This window comes from Rhinolophus sinicus, chromosome 15, assembly GCF_057876585.1.
Source record: "Rhinolophus sinicus isolate RSI-liver-muscle chromosome 15, RSI-T2T, whole genome shotgun sequence".
NCBI lineage: Eukaryota > Metazoa > Chordata > Mammalia > Chiroptera > Rhinolophidae > Rhinolophus > Rhinolophus sinicus.
Window position 1 is genome coordinate 50,873,422 of NC_142515.1, and position 14,846 is coordinate 50,888,267.

A 14,846-nucleotide genomic window follows, 5' to 3' on the forward strand; every position below is an offset into this window, starting at 1 on the left:
AACAATTACACGCTAAAAAATTGGATAACCTAACAGAAATGGAAAAATTCCTAAAAATATACAACCTACCAAGATTGAATTATGAAGAAATAAAAAAGATCATAAACTCTTATATTTATTTAATTTTTAATCTTCTTTATACTTATTTAATCATCATTACTAACTAGCTCCTGAGATTTACTAAGTCAAAACAGCCTGCATTATTTTGGTGTCTATAATACCAGGTAAACTAGGAAGCTAGAAGCCAAAATTAGGAAAGAAGCATGTCATCATATCACCTATTACCTATTTCCTGTGTAGTAGAGTTACTAAGTCGTATGTTCCCAGTCTGAACCCACCAACATCCTGTGGGCTAGAAACCTTTCCATGTGTGAGATGATGGAAAACAGTGGGTCCCAACCATTTTACAGACCCCCACATCCAGAAGCAGATTCACAAATAATCTAAAGATTAAGCTTCAGAGCCCCTCTCTTGCACATGCCTTCAAGACCCAATATCTCATTTTCTATTTTAAAAATGTTTTCCTTAAAGAGGGGCTCCTGAATTATATAAGCTTCAGGACCCATAGAATCATATTACAGAAACTGGGCTTTTATAGTATATACTACTTGAGAAAATACATAATTCAAAAAGCTACTTTAAATTCAGTATTACTAACAAATTTGTATTGTATTAATCAAAGCAGCATCTGTTATTCATCACATAAATTTTGTTAGCACTAAATGGATCTAAATTATACTGTTTGGTGCACATTTGGATTTTGTGTTCTTGAATCACCAGCGATCCACCACTGAGAGTGGAAAAGACAGAGCTAAACTTAAAAGACCATAGCTCGAGACGGCCAGCATTAGAGGTACAGCTCTAGAAGCTGACGACCTTTCAAAAAAGCGTTTTATTTCTCTGTATTAATGAAATACAGAGAACGATTACTTCACAGTGAGGATACACAGTACAGCATAATGTGCTGCCATTTTTCTCAGGCCAAAGTAATAAACGAGGCTACAGCTGCAGCCACCCTAATTATCCCCTGCTGTATTCCTCATCAACAAAGTCAGCTTCTCTTAGCCTCTGTTTCTGAAAAAACCCAAAGTAGTCACTCAAATGTTTGCTGAAATGAAACTGGCTTATGCATAAAGAAAGTATGAGGCCTAGAAGGGCAATGGGCCAGGAAGAGCCTGTCAAACTAAGAGAAAGCGGAGTAAATGATTTCAGTTCAGAGATCTACAGGTTATTAGCATTAGAGACTTCATTATAAATGGGACATGAATGTGACTGAGACCAATGAAGACTAGAAAGGATTTCTTCCTGCAGAGCCTGGGGGCCCGTGACAAAGCCAGGTGAAAGGCTCAGGAAGCTTAGAGGAGGACAGGTCTCTTAAAGGAATTCATTTCATAATAATTAAAGTTCAATGAGGTCTCTAAGTAAATGTTATTAATTCCATATGTAGAGAACTCCATGACATTTATGCAAATGACAGTATGAAAGTATCTCCACCAACATGTTTATAACTACAAAGGGAAAGATAGTAACTTTACTGTGGCGAAACCCACCTTATCCAAGTGATCAAGGTCAACATCACCAACAATAATACATATGGACATCATAAATCCCATGGTAATAATAATGCACTGAGAAGGACACATTATTTCTGTGGTATTCTTGCCTAAATCATTCATTTCAGTCCGATCAAGAGAAAACATCAGACAAATCCAAACTGAGGGACATTTGACAAAACAACTGATCAGTACTCCTCAAAAATGTCAAGGTTATAAAAGACAAAGAAACACTGAGACACAGAGAGAATGCAGGAGACTGAGGAAGAGAAACACCTAAAAGCAATGTGAGATCCTGGATAGGATCCTAGATAGGGACAAAAACAAGAACAATGGTGAGCAACTTGTGGAGTTTGAAAAAGGTCTTCAGTTAGTAGTATTGTACCAATGTGAATTTCTTGGTTTTGATCAATGTATTACAGTTACATGACATAGTAACATTAAAGGAAACTGGGTGAAGGCTACATAAAGTCTCTGTACAACTTTTGCAACTTTTCTGTAAGTCCAAAATTAGTTCAAAATAAAAAACTTTTTAAACTGTGCAAATAACTTACTGAAGGAGATGGAACCTTGGGCCCAGTGGAGAATAGAGGAATGTCAGGGATTAATATCCATGCATATAAAGGTAAGTGGACTAAGATTTACAAGAAAACAGGAGACATTCATCTAGGTTGTGATCCTGGTCAACTAGAGTCCAATGAAGGCTTCATGTCAAAACTCTGGGTTCACTATGTTTAACGTCACAGAATAGCAGTTCATGGGTTAAGTTTTATTAGTTCAGTGACCTGTTTCTCAGAGCTTGCTTTACCACAAAAGTTTTTAAATCTACAAGATAAAGGATAAATGTAATTTTAAAAAAACCAGGGCTCTCATTAGGGGATGGAATTACAGATTCTCTTCTTTCTATTTTCTAAATTATCTATAATTCATAGATAAGTTATCTATAATTTATAATTCCCTTATTTGAAGTAAAACTAAAATTGGGATTTAAACTCATTTTCCCTAAAAATAGAATGAAAGGACTCTGGACCAGAGGTAACCAATCATGAGACATCTAATAGCCTAACGATACGAACACTGTTTAATAGGTAACTATTTCCTATTTAGAAATAAGGGGCCAGGTTTGAATTTCTATTTCCTTTTATTCAATTCTCATTGCTGCTGCTACTGCGTTTCAGATCCTCACCACCTGACTCACTCTCTGGCAGGCCTCCACTCCTACACGTGACTACCAGACGACACCTAAAATACCACGTCACTCCGCTTTCAAAAATCTTCAATGGCTCCCAGAGGGGGACATGCTTTCGGCTACAGAAAAATGGTATTTTTCTCATTCACAAGGGGAGATAATAATGGATGGATTTTTCACAAGTTTCTCGTCTATAATTTTTTCTTGTCCACTTATTCTACCTGCTAACAGGGCAAAAACATGAACAAATAGCAAACTTAAAGAAAATAAAAAAAACGAAAGCAGTCAATCAGACCTATTTTGACAGCTCTTTTTTCTTATTGACTCATGTTCTTGATTGTGATTTTATATTGCCTATTTTCTGTATTCACATATTCTACCAGTAAAATTACTAATTTGTAAGACAATTAAATGTCTACACCCTATACAAATTTGAGAATCATTAGACATTACCTCCATTTTCAGCTACATCTTCTACTCACTCATTGATCATACATTTCACTGAGCACCTAATATGTACCCCTCACTCATCCTCCACTCCAGGTAAACTGGACTGTTTTCTGTATAATGAACATGCTCTGTACTCTACCTCCTCAGGGCCCTACTAGTGCGTCCACCTGCAGTGCCTTTCTTCTCCTGTTCTTCGTCTTAAGAATCGTAACTATCATACAAGGAGCAGCTGCATCAAAAGCCTTCTCAGAGTCTCTCCTTCTCTCACCTTTCCATTTTCTTCATTTATTTCATCTTCCTCAGTGCTCTCAGTGCATGTGAGGCTTAGATCACAGCATTCCCACCATCCTCCATGGTACAGTTATTTGTGTACATGGACTGCATTATACATTCCTTAAGGACATCTTTGTATTCCAAACAGCGGTTGAAAATAATAGACACTGAGTCATTAAAAGCTTAAGTGAAAGAGAAAACGTTCTATGTGATGGGATAAGTACCTAGAATAACCAATTCGAACATCCTGGTCTATTCTGACTCTCCTTAAAGAGCCCCCAAAATGTTTATATTCAGCTTGGGAGACTGCAGACCACTTTTTCTAATGGAGACTATATCAATTGAATCAATATTTGCTTCTGATTCAAGCTTGAAAATGAAGACAGATAAACATCTACAACCATAAAAAAGCCTAAGTTATTTGTATATTTATGGGTTGGTTATCTCAGACTCCCCAGTGAATACAGTTACTCAACTCAAACAATTTCCTGAGGGTTGGACTTTGGCAGCTTCAAATTATTACATCATGTACAAGAAGAATTGTACACTGATAAAGAACAGAAAGCTTTATTTTTCCTTTTATGAGAACTTAGAAAACTGTCATTTACAACAAATTTGTCCAAAACCAGTTAGGAAGAAAAAAAAACGATGAGAAGACATGTTTTCCTTGTTATAACTGACAAACTTTAAGAACTAAGAAATGACAGTTGGAGGCCACTTAGCCCCTCCTTATAAAGATCCAGATCTGTATAGATAATTTACTGACTTCTAAGGGAGGCAGCATGATAGTAGAATGAACATAGTAGTTAAAAGTGCAGTCTCTGCAGGGCCAACCATATTGCATAACCTCAGGAAACACCATGCTCACAGTGGAGATCCAAGGTGTACCATTCCCAAAGAACATTCTGAGAATTAGACAACTTAGGGACCCAGAGTAAGCAAAGCAGAATTCACCTGGACTCCACCACCTAACAACTGTGTCATCTCGACCATGTTATTGAGTCAGTTATTGAAGTCTCAGGTACGACTACATCAGCAAAATGGGATTAATAAATAAGATCTGTCTCACAGGTTTATTATTATGCAGATCACTGAAATAACGTGTAGTATATGTATAATTAGCCCAGTATCTGGTAACTTATTAAGTGAGGCATAAATGTTTTGTTGATGATGATGATGATCATGAAGCATAAGATGAATCTACATTCCAATCCTGCTCCATCACTTTCATGTAATTTACTACCTGTAATAAATGTAATTTGCTGAGAGTATTCAACAAATTATATATGCAAAATACTTAGAGCCAAGTACAAAACAGGATCTCCATAAAGAGTAGCTATGATTATGACTAACCATCCCCTCTTTCCATTCTCTCTTCCCTCCTTCTCCCTCTCTCTCTCTCATACACACATAACTTACTGTAAAAATTCCATAAGATTAAACTATAATTGACAGTACAAACCCAAAGCAATATCAAAATGAGTGAAAATGTAGTCTAAAAATAATGTATTCTCAATGAAATTCATCTGGAGTATTATAATAACTTCCAAACTGTTCTTCCCTTTTTAATCCTATCTATAAAATACTACCAAAAGCAAACTCTGATCAACCACTATTGGGCTCAGAAAACTTCAGTGACAAATTATTGTCAAAACTCCTCGGCCTTAAATGGTCTTCTACAATCCTAACACTCACGCTCATTTCCAACTTCATCTACCACCACTCCCCTTAAAACACAAAAAAATATTTGTTCTGTGTATATTACCCTCTCTCCCATTCATCTTCCCAGTCCCACCTATACCAGTAATCCTTTCCACTCAGCAAACCTGTTTGAACTAGCCATTCTGTTGGCAACTTACAGTAATAGACTAATGATAGCCATACCCTATCAGCAAGGAGTAGTCATTTATATCAACTTATTTCCCAAAGGATTGTCTAAATACCACTTCCCACCAATTTAGATTCAATGTCTCCCTCCCAGGAACTTTATTAATCAGCACTTAAATTGTACATCAGTATTTTATTAGAATAGAGTTGTCACACAAAAAACATCCAGCCTAAGAGAAAGCTTATAAGATTTTATTTGAGCCAAAATGATGCCAATTGCCAGGAAGCAAAATCTCAACTGATTGAGAAAATGCTCTGCAAAATAGCAGTTTGCAGCTTATTTTATAGGCAGAATCAAAGGAAGAGGGTTACCTGAAATCCACTGGTGGCAGATTAAGGGGATAGGAGAAAGCAAAGCGGGGAAATCTCTGGGATTGGATAAAAGTAAATTGGAGAGACAGGTACTTCTTTCACATAGGTGGGTACAGGACAGTTAATAGTTCACTTTTTACAGCACGTAGAGATGGTCATCAGGGGACAAAAATAACAATGAGGGATTCTATAGTTTCCTGCTGTGGTCTGGAAAAAGGGATTACTGACATTCCAAGGATGTTATCTTAGGTGCAAAAAGACAATAGACAGGCTCACTTAAGGTAGAGACTGACCTTTGTAAAGGAAACTACAAACTAAAGATGTGACTTCCCGCCATGGTGCACCTTAGTTAGGAATTTTTATGTTCATACCATCCTATGTGGTTATTTTCAGTCTCCTGAGCTTGTCAGGTTTAATATGTGGCCTCTTCTGTCCACACAATGCAGAAAGTTACATTACTTTACACTCAACAGATGCTCAATACTTGTTAAATAAAAGAATAAATAAAGAACTAAGTTTTATGAAACACATTTTTCAGTTTAGAGATAACTCAGTTATAAGCATGGCTAGTTATCTCTCTATCTCTTCCCTGAATCTATTGCCTAAATCATATCATACCTAATTCATACCTTGTGTTTTCAAAAGATCTGTGGAAGAAAGACTCTACTTTATGGCCAGTAGGACAAACAACATTCTTTCTCAAACATATTGCTAATTCCACCAAACTAGTGACAGCAGTGGTTAAAGGAAAGAGAATCAATTGCAACTACAGTCGGTCCCAGGATAGCAAAAGGATAACTAAGAGTTCCATAAAGTTGCCCTATATTATCTTCTGGTTCAATAACTTAGAACCAGGGGTTTTTTCTTTCCTAATTTTTTAAACCTCTAGGCTTTTTTAGACAATGCTTGACTGCAATAGTGCAATGATTAATTTCAATGCACTATTTGTGAATCATTATAAACACACGACTACCCAAATTATTTCAGCACAAATAATAACGAAAGCATGATAGCTCTTTAACAAGAGGGAAATAGAAATGCAAGCCACTGACTGTACCCACTTGACTCATTTCTGCTGGGAGAACACTGGTACTGAATGGCACAAGCAACTCCAGTGTGAGACCAAGCACATGACTGGGAAGGTGACAGAAGACACCAAGAAAAGAAGCGCATCTATGAAGAACCCCTCCTCTGTGGGGTCAGGAGGTGGAAGGATGGGCAGAGATCCACTGAAATCTACTCTAAAAGCCTTCACAATACTCAAACATGCTAATACTACAAGACTCCAGGTTTTGAGCTAGTTCAAATCCTAGCTCTACCACTTATACCTGAGATGCCTTCGGCAAGCTGCTGTAAGATTATAATAGTAGCCACCACTCAGTGAACACCAACTCAGTGTAAGGCACCGAACACATGGTATACAGACTTTAATTCTCACAATTAATCAATCAAGCCAGGGTTATTTTCCTGATTTTTCAGAAAACAATACCCATGTTCTTTCTACCTACGCATGACTGCTTCCCAGAGGGCTGGCTAATACTACCTACCTGGCAGGGTTATAGTAGGAATTGGAAGCAAAGCACTTAGCATAGAAACTAGTACCTGCCACATAGTAAGAGCTCAAGAAATCACCACTGTACAAGTGCAACTATCACTTGAATTAAGTGACTCAGTTGAATGGCAATAAAATCCCATGAAGTTTCCCCTCACAATGTCTACCATGAAAATGGCTTTTAATTAGCAGGTACTTCTGGAGACCCCAAGACTCCAATTTATAATTCCTTGAAATACCAGAGTATCATCCATTCTGTGAAAAAATAATAATAATACACAAACACTGTTTGTTTTAGTTGAGGATGAAAACATACAATCCGAGGAAACAGAATGATATGAAAGTGGTATTTGAATCAATCTGAACACCAAATATTAAATATTTTGCTTTCAAAAGGATTACAGATCTCACACCTCAATGCAGCAGGTGCTAACGAACAAATAAATCTATTTAACTTCCCAAAAATAATGCCCAGAAGCATCTGTTATCCTGAAGTACTCAGCAAACCATTTCCCAGACTTGACAACACATTGCCAAAATCTTACAGAATTTTACCAATAACATTCAGCTGAGAGGAAAAATGAATCATTCTGGTTCTGGAAGTAAATGCTACTTCCCACCTTAGCCACAAAATAAGATCTTTTTTCGTTATTACTTGTATCAGCTTGTTAATGCTGAAAATAAGTATAAAGAAATCACAAATAACCTTCTGTTTGAAGGAAATTTAAAAGACTAAACTCATAACCCTTGCCTTCAATTCTAACAAGCTCAAGAAAATCTATGAGAATGGGTTTTGTGTTTTTTTTAAACCAATCCTAAAAATCAAATTACCAAAGCCTTAATAATTGAAACAGAGAAGGGAAGAGCAAAAACAAGTCAGCATGAAAGAAGCCTCCTGAAAGTTAAGAGTCCTAAAACTTCCATTTCAAAGTTTAACCTGTTGCTGTTAAAAGCAACACTTCACAGACTGACCAGTTCCCTACATTCCTCCACCCCCCCAGTTTTACCATAGGAACGATACTTACCGGACAGCACACTCAACCTCCAGCAAAAAGCCTCTAGCAATCATAAGGGCTTTTGTGGGGCAAGTGATACAGGAATGGGGAGGGACAGGGAAGAGCTAGAGTGGTGGGGAGGGAAGGGTACGGAGGGAGGAGACAACTGCAGCAGCCACTATGGGAAACTGTGAATCTAAACCACAAAGGCTTCCCGCAGAACAGGATAACAGGGGAAGGGGAATTTCTTTTTACCACCTACCAGGCACTCAGCACTGACAATTCCGGATAAAACTAAAAAGATGGAGCCCCCGATTAAATACAAACAAAGTAAATTTAAGAAATCAAAAAGTAACTTGAAAGGACACATCACAAACTTCATAGAGGATTAAGAACAACAATTAGGAGGCTGTTTCCTCCAGGGGCATTCCTTACAACAAAGGTCAGCAGTGTAACAATGAGATCTGCAGGGTGGCAGCTGCTTTCCAAAAGGAGGGCCAGCCATAAAAACAGTCTTTTGCACCACAGTCAAAGGGAGCACCAAAAGACATTTTATGGGGCTTTAGAGAATAACTGCAACAATGTCATTGTTGAATCCTTCATTCAGAATTTCAAGACTATCTGGACTATGATTTTAATAGGCAAAATTCCTCCAACTCTCTTAAACAATACACACTCTTAAGAATATTGTGTCAACTGAGATGTTGGGTTCAAGAATCAATTTTAAAATGCTTGGGTTCTCAAATGTTCCCAACCCCAAAGGCAAGGACAGTCGTCTTCTATTGTGGAGGCCACATTAGATCACCAAGAACGACCGACCAGCAGGCAGGGTCCTGCCCCCAAACACGTGATCCTCGGCCCAGAACTTACATTTGCAGGCAGGGCACAAAGGCCCCCCGAGGACCAACACACACCCTTCTATGTGTTCCTCTCTGTTATAAAACAGCTTTATTGAAAGGAGTTGTTTTATAAGCATACTGATGAAAAAACTCATCAGCAGAACTCTTGCCAAATATGAAGAGCTGTTGTACTTCTATAGGTTGAAATAAAATATCTGAGTTGATTTTTTTAAAGATTTAATTAAGATTTATTGCTAAAATTAAACAGATGCAGGCACTGCCCAGAACTAATTAAGCTCTTACATTTTAACAATGTACTAAAGTAGTCCTTTGGCAACAAGTACCAAAATTTTTTTAAAACGGAAGAAGAAAAAAATGGTATTATTCCTTTTCTTTTGCTAACATTAGCATTCTAACTCTGGTCTAGTGCTGAGTGAGGACGGACAGATTAGTACCATTTCAAAGTGTGAAACGATTTTTACTGATCAGAGCTAGATGCAAAGAAAGAATGCAGTTTTCAAGGTCAAGCTCCCCATGTCATTAAGAGATGTTATATATTCATTGTTGAATTAATCAAATAAAACAGTACTGGGGCAGTTACAGAGCTTCAACCTCTGATACAATGCAACTGGATAACATTTCAGCCAGGCAAGGTAGGTAATCCACAGGAAAATCTCACCCTAATCAATTGTAATCTCTTTTGAAGCCCCCCCAGAAAATACTTCATGTTAAACAAGTTATTTTGGGACATTTTTTATTTCCTTTTTAAGACTGCACAGCAGATTCTGTCTCATATAGAAGAGAGAACTCTGTGTAAAGCACTGGGCCTCTCCACCCAAAATAAATTGAGAAACTAAAGATTTGTGCTAGGTGAGTGCCAAACTGCCTTTAGAATTTTTGTGGGCACGATTGGTAGGTCAAGAGGGAGAGTGATAGGTGTGGTTTTAGATGAAAAGAATGACTGAAGAGAACACGATGAAGTCAGTATAGCTAACTTAAAATGGAGTTTGTGTTGTCAGCCTGATAAAACTGGTTCAGACCAAATGGGCTGAAGCATAAGGAATAGATTTTATTTTAGTTTAACTAGCCTGAGGACTTAAACTTTTGAACTTTTCAGCTGTGCATCTGTTGGCAAAAAAAAGTCCAAACTTATAGAAAAATTTTATGAACATTTACTTGAGCCAAAAATACTGAGGACCAGCCTGGAAGCAAAATCTCAAAGGAATTGAGAAAAATGCTCCAGAGAATGACAGTTTTGCAGTTCATTTTATACATTTAGCATCAAAGGAGAAAAACATGAAATCCATTGGTGGTTAAGATTAAGATTAAGGAGGAGGGAGAAAACAAAGCAGAGAAATCTCTAATGGAGAGCTAAATACTTGTTTTACATTAGCAGGGAAAGGATAGTTAACATTGAATACTTAACAGTAAATCGAGATGGTTATGGGGGAACAGGTGCAGGTGAGTAAGCCTCAGAGGTCTGCAAAAGTATCTGACATTCCAAGGGTATATTGTCTTAGATGCACAAAATAATGGACAGGGCTTGCTTAAGATAAAGATTAACCTCTCCTAAGGAAGTGACTCCCCACCATGACCTCCCCAGTTAGGAATTTATGATCAGATCATCCTGTGCGTAGGTTACTTTCAGTCACTGAGTTTGTCAGGCCTGCCACGTAGTCCCTTTTCCGTTCACCCATCAACGCCTGGAGATGCATATAAATCCTAGAGATAACCCTCTGAAATTTAGGGAAGAATGTTCACATGTCTAGACCACCTAACATCTATTATCCAGACCACCAGACATCTGGAAGATTACCATCTCAGACCAATCCAGAATCTAAGAACACAGGACTGACTCTTCTCAAGAATGTATTTTTTACTGTAAGAACTCTCAACTTTTCTTTTTTCTTCAGAACATCTGGGTGTTAACCTGGTAGTGTTTTCGATTTGCAAATCCTAAGACCCTTGAATGAAACTTTGCCATTTTTAATGTTAGCTAAGCCTCCTGATTCATTTATGCTCAGTCAACAGATGTCATGTTTAAATGTCCAGGGATCCTAAAGTTGGATGACTAGTTACAACAGTACTTTGTAACAATGGTGCTTCAAAAAAAACTTGTCATATTATTCAAGTACTTTGCAGGGAATGTTACACCATAATGGCCCACCTTCCTTTGAGCATAACGGACATACACCGCTGAGAAAATATAAATAATATTAGCAGGGAGAAATTACCTCTAAGACGTGAATAAAGCAATCAGGAGAAATAGGCGCACCGGGGCGGGGGAGGGGGGTGGAATGCGGAATGAAAGAACACGGGCTGAAAAGTCCCACTTGGTCAGATCCCACTACCTTTCATTATTGGTCTCCACTAGCAAGCGGGGTAGAATACAGCAGAATGTTCAATTTAATGAAAAAACATTTTGCTTAAAAGAGAAACAGAATTTCTCAAAGGAAAACCAAGGTGACTCCCTCCTGGAGTAATCATAAAGCAAAACCATTATTGTTGGCTTTTATTTCTGAGATGCTAACGATAATGCTGATGTTGTCAGGAAAGGCAGGACCTGAGTGGCTCCATAGTAGGAGCCAAATTGGGAAATAAGACCCTCTTGATTCTAGCTCTCCACAGGGTAGTGAGGAACTTTGGAGACTTTTACATAACCTATGGAAGACTGAGGTGGGAAGAGAGAGAGACAAGACTGCTCTATACCAAGGGGAAGCCTGTAGAACAGCAGCATTTGATCCCTGGGCTGGATGTTCACAGGAGAGAAATTAAGAAAAGCTTAATTCAGAGCTGTTCAACTGGAGTTTTAGAAAATGAAACTAAGATATGGACTTGATGTTAGTTAACAAGGAACCCAAGAGAAATATTCCAGCCTTTGACTACATTGTAAGGAAGAATATGGAAAGTCACTGGAAAATAATAAAAACTACATAACTAATTAGTATCTAGTTTTTATTCTGAGATTTATTCACAGCGTTGGTAAATAATGTGTGTATCTTAAGTAACTGGTCATTTCACTCAAGTATACATTACTGAGAAGAGGTATACTGCAGAAAAGGAAGAGGGAAGAAAAAAAAAATGATCCTAAGGACACATTTTGGAGAAACTAGCTGTTAACCACAAAACTAAGCAGCAAAACCATCCAAGAAAACTTCTGTATATTTCTCACACAAATTGACTCTGAAAAAAGAGGAAAGGTAGTCAGGGGCCATTTATTTGGGTTTCTAATGTTACATCATTATTAAATTCAGATACTCAATTATACGAGTATCATTTATCATCCTAAAAATTACTTGAATTAGCATTATCACATTACGAACATTAGCTAACATATCTCTAGGACAAGGGGTTAAAATTTCTTCAAATAGACTCAAAGCTCCTGGAAAGCAGTAAGAATATGAAATATCTCTCAAGTGTACCACAGAATCACCTAAATGCTAGATGCACAGAAAGTGGTTAAAAACATGAATCTCATTCTCTTTTATATCTTAAGCCTGTAAGTTTAAGGCATAATCAAGGAAGAATAGAGACATGTCTAAGTAAAAAACAGAAAGAAAAGAAAATGATGAGGGTTGGGGGGGCTGACAAAATACTGAGTGCCCGTAAAAATTATGTTGGTAGCCAATTCTTTTCTAGACTCCAGAACAGCTAAGTTCAGACGGTGACCCTGTTCAGGTGCTCTCATCAGACCACAGAGCGTTTTAACTCATTACTTCCGGTACAGTAGAAGAAGCCATTGAGGCTCCGTTATGCTGCTTCTATATCTAACGCTCTCACTCCAATTTTCTCAGACCACACCTGACCCCTAATCCTGTATTTTTCTTATTTTCACCTGCTCTATCCTTATAGCTGTTATCCTAAACCTCTTCAAACCCTTGGACCCCACATCCACTTCTCTAAAGCTCTTTCTACTGGTGCTCTTCCAATCTATGAAGATTTGGGGCAGGCACATATGAGAAGAGTAATGGGCAAGTAATGACAATGCTGAAAGTCCAGAATGGCCATAAACTAAACTCGGGAATACACTGAAGAACAATTTGCTCCCAGTTCTGATAACATTTCCCCTTGTCACTGAAATAATTGTGTGCTAAAATAGAAGATTCTAAAGCCAAAAATTCTCTCCTGAAAAGGTTTCACAAGAACCAAATTGAGTCTATAGTTGTGGTAAGTGGTCAGCAGAGTGATTTATATTTTTGGTATTATTGTTTCCTGAATCATTTTTGGTTTTCTCTAACTATAGCGAAAGCCTCTGCAATTTCTACCACACTTCAGCAAACTACAAATAATTTTGAGTAGAGTTACTAATAATGTATGTATTAAAATACACATGCTACTTAGGCCAGCACACCCTGGTCAGCCAAGCGGTCTGACTTCCCATTCAACGTGAAGTCTCTCCTTTTTCTGGGGCTTCCCCGCCTTTCTGTCACCGTCCAGGGCAAGGTCTATGAAAGGTGTGAGTTTGCTAGAGCTCTGAAAAGACTTGGAATGGATGGCTTCAAGGGAATCAGCCTGGTAAACTGGGTGTGTTTGGCCCAATGGGTAAGTAGTTATAACACACAAGCTACAAACTACAATCCTGGAAGCAAGAACACTGATTATGGGATATTTCAGATCAATAGCCGCTACTGGCGTAACGATGGCAAAACCCCAAAAGCAGTTAACACCTGTGGTATATCGTGCAACGTTTTGCTGCAAGATGACATCACTCAAGCTGTCACATGCGCAAAGAGGGTCCTCAGTGATCCACAAGGCATCACAGCATGGGCAGCACGGAGAAATCGTCAAAACTGAGGTCTCACTCAGTATATTCAGGGTTGCAGAATGTAACTGGAATTTTATTTCTTCAGCTTATTTTGTCTCTTTTTCATCGTAAGGGAGTAGTAGTTGAGTGAAAGTTCACACTACTGTTCTTTCACACAAATAATGTTTTTACAGAAGTAGGAGCAAACTATGGTCTCTCTTCTAAGATGCTAAATGCTTCTTTTCAGTCCTTGGCTGGCTCTTTCTCTGCTATTTAATTTTTAACTGTGGGAGTGCCCCAGGGCTCAAGCCTATAATCATTTTATAGACTACATATTTTACTTATTTTGTCTCTTCTTGCTGAAATGTAACTTCCAGAAGGAGATTTTCCCCCACGTTTTAAAGACAATTGAAATAATCTCAATCTTTCCCCAAATCTGCAAGTGTAGTAAAGGGTCCTTTTATTTTTTCTGAATAATTTGAGAGTAAATTGTCAACATGGTGTCCAGTGACCCTGAATCATTCATTGCATAATTACTAAATAATCTCAAAACAGCACCCAAATCAGGAAGCTAACATTGATACATTCCTTCTGCCTAATCATCAGCTGTCATTCAATTTCATCAATTCTCCCCATAAATTCTTCGTAATAAAAAGATCTAATTCATAAGCATAAAAAAGAGATACATATGCTATATTATTTCCCATGTTCAACTGAACCTTACAAATCACAGTTGCCAGGACAAATCAATAGAGAAAGAATCATCTCTTTAACAAATTGTGTTAAGACAACTGGATTTCCATACGCAAGAGAATGAACTTGGACTCCTATCTCGTATCATATCCAGAAATTAAACCAAAATGGATCAAATATCTAAATAAAACAGTTAAAACTGTAAAATTTTTGGAAGAAAATATAAGCATATACAAGTATCTTCATGGCCTTGGATTAGGCAAAGTCTTCTCAGATATGACACAAGCAGCAAAAGGAAAAAGAGATAAATTTGGCGTCATCAAAATTAAAACTTTTATGCTTCAATGGACACCATCAAA

The 14,846-nt window shown here is 37.7% G+C and overlaps 1 protein-coding gene and 1 pseudogene across 14 annotated transcripts in view; one reads left to right on the forward strand and one right to left on the reverse strand.

Moving 5' to 3' along the window:
- The window catches only part of USP54 (ubiquitin specific peptidase 54), a 119,099-nt gene that overhangs the window by 74,703 nt on the left and 29,550 nt on the right, over positions 1 to 14,846 (reverse strand). For 5 of the 14 annotated variants that reach the window (XM_074339587.2, XM_074339586.2, XM_019745801.3 and 2 more), the window contains exon 1: positions 8,242 to 8,394. The exons of 7 other annotated variants lie outside the window; for them this stretch is intronic. The gene's annotated coding sequence lies outside the window, so the exon portion shown is untranslated. Of the gene's footprint in view, positions 1 to 8,241; positions 8,396 to 14,846 lie in introns of those variants that run through there. 2 more of the 14 variants (XM_019745796.3, XM_074339588.2) reach the window with 2 other exon arrangements.
- On the forward strand, positions 10,488 to 14,720 carry LOC141572844 (lysozyme C pseudogene; annotated as a pseudogene).